A 6,667-nucleotide genomic window follows, 5' to 3' on the forward strand; every position below is an offset into this window, starting at 1 on the left:
TGTATGATAATGGTATTTTTGTTTGAAATTTGAAATACAACTTCTCTAGTAATCAAATTTGGCTAAATTTATAAGGGAATTTATAAAACTAGGGGACCAAATGTGTGAATTAAATTATAAGGGGACCAAAATTGAAATTGGAGTAAAACTACGAGACCAAAAGTGCAATTTTACCTACAAAAAATGAAGCATTTACAAGAAACTACTCAGATGTTGACACGTGGCATTAACATGTGACAGTCAACATCTGAGGTTAATTATAGGAGGACCAAATCCGAAATTAAAGATAAATTGGAGAATCAAAAGTACAATTTTACCCAAAAAAATTGGGACCTCTTAATTTGGGAGAAGAAGAAAAAAGAGTAATGATGATAAAAAAGAGAAAAATATAAGTGTAAAATAAAATTTTAAAAAAATATAAAGTGAATAAGTTCAACAACCACTTTATTTACTCTAATCAAACCACGAACATCTCAAGATAGACAAAATAATGTAACAGGATTGATATGGTATGAAAAAGATAGTTACTAGAAAAAACAAGTAAAGGGAACGCTGGATAAGTTATATGGACTTGTTGTAGGGTTATATTTTGTTAAATTTTTGTTAAGAGATAATTCTATTCGACTTGGATAGAATTAATTTAAATTAAATTGAAATAATTTAATATCAATTGATCTATGATAAATTTTATTAATTAGTTCAGTGAAAGAAAGATTGTATCAGACAGAAATGTTTGTAATTAAGAAATAATTGTCGGATAAAATGTAAAGGTTTATATTTTTTACACTTTTTTATCAGACTAGTTTTTTACATTTAAGAATTACTAATGTTTTATTAAGTTTAAAAATAGTTAAAATAATAAGATAATGTTGGAAAATATAGTTTCATTATATGAGATTTCAAGCTGGCTCAAATTATTTTAATATAAACACATTTTCAGATGAAACTTTTTAATCTAATAAAAAAGTTTACTGATAATTTTTTTTAATAAAAATGTTTTTAAATCTTTTAAATATATAAAATTTTATTTAATACTTATTTTTAAATGCATAACAAGATAGATAAGTAAAAATATCATTATTTTTTTTATTTTAACATAATTACACGTGCACAGAACAAAACTAAATAAATCAAATCAAATTATAATTACTGAGAAGTTAATGGGGAAAATTGATAAAGAAAAACAAGAAACATAAAAAAAATACACAATTTTTTTTACAATTTAGATTTCATCTTAAAATAAATTTAAAGAAAAATAGATTCCATAAAAAAATTATCACAAGTAACAACTAAAAAAATTAAAAACGATTTTAAAAAACCCCCACCAAGAAAATAAAATCACGACACTATAACCACTATGGGCCTTTGGCCACGTGGCAAGCCCAAAAGGTTCAGAATAAAGTTTCACAGTAAGGAAGTAATTGTTTTACAGAACTTAAATTTAACTCTCCTTGAGTTTATTAAGAATAAAACAACTTTCAAAATTTTAAGAATACTTATAAAAATATATAATTTATAAATTATTTATTAATAAAATTTTTATCTCACATCCTTTTCCTTTTGAAATATAAGTATATTCTTTCTTACCCACCAGAACAATCCTTATAAGTTATAGAGAGAGTGTCTATAATTAAAAGAATATTCACTCTAATAATATATGTCTCATAATGATAATTTTTATGTAAATAATTATTTTTAAATATCTATTTGCAAATTACTACAAAATTACTTTTAAGTTTAATCTTTAAAGCCATCAAAGTACACTTCTAATATCTTAATCATATTAGTAAAGACCCAGTAGTATTGAATAAATTCTTTTAATTGATCAAAATGGTAAACATTTTTTTTTGCTTTTTAACAAGTGTTTTTTTCACTTTTCTTACCCCAATGAGTATCTAAATCTCGATTTCAAAAGGAATTTTCAAACAGGATTTTTTTTTTTCACGCAGAATTTCCAAACAGGATTAATATTGATAATTATGTTCGAATATAAATTGGAAAATGATATTTAAAACGGTGGGATATGGAGGCGGGGTATCAAATATCAATTATCAAAATGATAGACGACAAATTATGTGAATAAGTAATAGCATTAAACCTTGCATATATTTTAATCTGATTTGGTTTGATTTGACGTAAGCAGTCCACTGGCATTAGATTGACCTGCATGCTTAAAAATTAAACCCATACATTACATAAATTTGTTTTCTGTAAAAGAATTTTGTTGTACATCTAACCCAATTTAATTGAACATTTACTTAACCCCACCTTTCAAATGAATTAGGCCACCGGAATTGAGACCCGACCTAATTACTTCGGCAGAATGCATTGTTTACCTATGCCTTTTAATCATATTAATTAAAATTTGGGTTATTTAACTGTATATATCTATGGTCATCAATTTCTTCATAGAAAACAGAAATAAATGGATTAATTATCTTGATTAAGGGCATGCTTTGAATTTAAGTTTACAAATTTAAGTATAGCCAAACTTAAAGTCTACAAAATTATTTTAAGTTCTGTTTCTCTAAAATTGAGTTAGAAGACAAAATTTTACTCAAACTTATTTTTGAGAAATAATTAAACATGATTTTAAACTACTTTTACTTTTTTTTAAGCAAAACTAATTTCAATAAAAAAACCTGAAATTCAAACATACCCGGTATTATGGGTGTGCAAGAAAATCGATTTGAATTGAATCAGATTATAATCAAACTTAAATTCAATTGTTGTTCTTTTTTTGAACTAGCTTAACAAAAAATGAGTATATTATTTTATAAAATTAATTTGAATAACTCAATTATTTCTATAAAATCAATTTGATTAATCGAATCCGTTTTCACTTGAGTCACAAAAATATACAATTAAGCTTATTTTTAACTGTCACGAGCTTACATTGTAGTGCGACATTTATTGAAGGCTTTCAGAAACAACGCAAGTTGTTCATGGAATCCGGTAATTAAAATGAAAGGCCAGCCATCCCTTTTTGATCCAAAAAGTGAATAATAAAATCTTGTTCTTAGTTGACAAAGGTGTACATAAATCTAGCTGTTCTTGATAAGGTACGCATGAATTAGTGCTTCTAAGGTACAGATTCTGCATAATCATATTTTGTCCATCAGAATCAATCTTAACAGTATTTGGTCGTTGTTGGGACCTTTTTTGTTTGTTTGTTAATCTTTACTCCAGCGGCTTAGAGTTGATTATGACATCTTTTCCATAAGGTGACTTAAAAAAAAGCTACTACTTATGTATAATTTGCCAATGAAAAAGTCACAATAAACTTTATATTAGAAATCAAAAAACAATTTATAATAACGTAATTATGTAAGTTATACTTACTTTAAGTTACTTGTTATAAATTTTAACTCATTTTTGCACTACAAGGAATGCTACTTCTAGTGAGAGACAAAAAGTGTCATTATATATCTGTATTTGTAGGTATAGTTAAGTGAGTGTATTACCATTAAAAAAATTAGTTGAAAAACTTTGTCATAGCAAGTAAAAAAAAACACATGATTCATGTGCCACTTAAACTTCCATTACAGAAGTAATGGAACTAAAAAATACAATAATAATGTATCTTCAAATTGTAGATGAAATTCTCACAAATTAATTCATTATTTTTCTCTCAAAAACTCTCCATGGGGTTCTCTATCTTTCACTTAATTACTATTTCTCTCTCTTAATGCAAGAATGTGTTTCTCACTCATTGCACTCTATTGTGTGTGTGTTTTTTCTATTCTAGAGAGATTTACACATAGGCACGGTTAATGCACCGACATGTGATTGAAAATTAAAGGAAAAGCAACTTTTTATTGCACATTTTTCACATTGGCTAATGTACTTATAATAATTTTTAAAATAATTATTACAAAACTAAAAAAAAACATATTATACACAACAATTCATATTTTTTTGTACAATTAGAATTGAATTTAAATCTTCATGCATATTACCCAAACTTAACAATTCATAATAAGCTTAAATGTGTTTTTATTCCTAATAAATATTTAATTTGTATAATTTTTTTTGCGTTAAATTCCTATTAAATTAATAATTTTATTTTTGACACTTAACATTTATTTTTAATCTCTAATAAATAATTTTATGTTTGTTCTTTAATAAATTTTTTTATTTATTATTAGTTAAGATTAAAAAAAATTCGTTAATTTATTAGAAAACAAACATAAAATTTACTATTTTGTCATAAACTAAAATAAAATATCAAGAATTATAAATAAAAGTATTATTTTATTAGAAACTCAATGTAAAACAAAAATTTATCAAAGAAAACAAACAAAAATAAGAGTATTTATTAAAAATAAAAAACACATTTAATTATAACAATGAAAAACACCTTTAGTACATAGTTAAATTCAACAATAAAACATAACCCATAAAGATGCTCTTACAAAGATGACAATGTAAAACTTGTTTTTATTTCCTTTTAAGCTAAAGTAACATTTGTCATAAAACATCATAAAGTGTGTTTAGATCTCTGATGAATTTACCTTATCACATCGTATGAGGCAAAAACAAAGAAAATGATGCTTCCTTCAAACTAAGATTGGACATAATAAACAGACAGTGTCTTCGGCAATCCAATCACAGCTTAAAGTTAATTTGATATTACTCATTCATTTTTTATTTTTTTTTGCAGATGTTAACCCTGTGCGTTATAACCCAAAGATAGAAATTAAGTTGCCTCACGGATGGTGGTTGGTCCTCAAGGTCAACAACACCTCAAGATGGATGTCCAATACGATCGTATTCTTGTGTTTTGCTTGTTTCATGACTTCTATGTCACGACAATTAAGAGAAATCGCAAGGAAAAAACTTGAAAAGTAATAGATAGGTAAAGGAAGGATCATGACCTTATGGCCAAAAAAGCAATGCATTTTGGAATGTAGCCTCTGTCTGGTTACTTGTTTTCCCTAGCCAAATATTAAAGTCCAAGGCAGTCACTATATGCTGCTTTTGAACCGTATGCATTTCTCATCAATCTATTATATAAAGGTACATACATGGAAGAAGTGTAATTACCCCATTTCTCTCCGCAATCACGATCCTACAGCATTACCGTGATTAATGGAAAAATACACTTGGGTGCCAATTTCTCAAATTCAACATTTCCAATATATAGTTTATTAAGGAAGATAATCATGACCATCACATGTGTAGATCAATTAACGGTGAATTTTTATCTGATTAATGGAAAAATACACTTGGGTGCCAATTTCTCAAATTCAACATTTCCAATATATAGTTTATTAAGGAAGATAATCACGACCATCACATGTGTAGATCAATTAACGGTGAATTTTTATCTAATTAGAATTGTTGAGTTTAAGTCATAAGTATACAACTATATTAAATATTTGAAAAGAAAATTTTATCATTCATAATAATCTTGTCTAACTCATATAAGAATATTTTTGGTGAAAAATACTTTTAATTTTTTTTAAAAAAAGACGATAATCATTATTATTTAATTAATAATTTCCCACGAATTGTTGTAATATATTTTTAGCGATCCCAATATGGTAGTTTTATGATATGATTACTAATTATTTTGCATTGAAGGGTGTATTACCAATTTCCCACAACTTGTTGTGACATATTTTTAGTGATCCCAATATGGTAGTTTGATGTTATGATTATTAATTGTTTTGCATTGAACGGTGTAATGACCATGTGATTACACGATCATCAACATTGGAATATAGATGATCGCTAACTTTAAACAGAAAACCTCGTATAAGAGACAGCGAACCTCGTACAGTTTTTTTTTTCGGGCCATGCAATGACTATCCAAGCTGCAAAGTGTTGGCTATTAAAGCTAAACTGAACCATGCTCATTATGTGGGGACAATTCATTAGGTCAACTAGGGAAGTATATGAAAGAAAAACCATATCTCAAGTTGTGTCTAGTCATTAATAAAAGATTATGCTTCTCTGATTCTTGGGGGAGATAAAAGCAAACAGAATGAGATCATTATTTGTATATGCATCGGTTGGTCCATTTGGGTAGATAGTGTATGCTTGGACAATTTTTTATTATTTATCTTTCTTTGATTCACTTGTTTTGTGTTTTTATTTTTTTACTTTCAAATTAATCTCGTGGTCATCATTGATTTTGCCTTTTGTTTTCGTCTCTCACAATCCTTATTTGATCAACCATAAAGATTAATTCAATTAATAACTACGAATAGCATCAATGAAATTGATTGTAAAAAAAAAAACATCAATGGGTTTTTTTCCTTAATGATATATTTTATAGATCTAGATTGATATATTGCTGTTAATGTGGGCCTTGAGGCCATTTCACGATCTTTTCTGCTCCTTGTCAATGTAGGCAAAAAGAAGTGATATAAATACATCGTCTAATAAATAAAAAGTTGTAGATATAATAATTATAGAGTGGAATTGTTTTAAAATAAGGAAGATGGAATTCCATTTTTTCCATCTTTAAGTAAATTATATATGTATACATGCATGTGTGTCTATGTGTAAAAATAGTGAGAGAATGAATTAAAAAAAGTTGAATTGTTACCTATGGTTTATTATAAAAACTTTTATACTTCCTACTAATCATAAATTGTTGATATTGTTATTCTAAAATATACATGATAATTCATGATTGACCAATAATATTAAATTCTTT

Source organism: Glycine max, chromosome 18, assembly GCF_000004515.6.
Source record: "Glycine max cultivar Williams 82 chromosome 18, Glycine_max_v4.0, whole genome shotgun sequence".
NCBI lineage: Eukaryota > Viridiplantae > Streptophyta > Magnoliopsida > Fabales > Fabaceae > Glycine > Glycine max.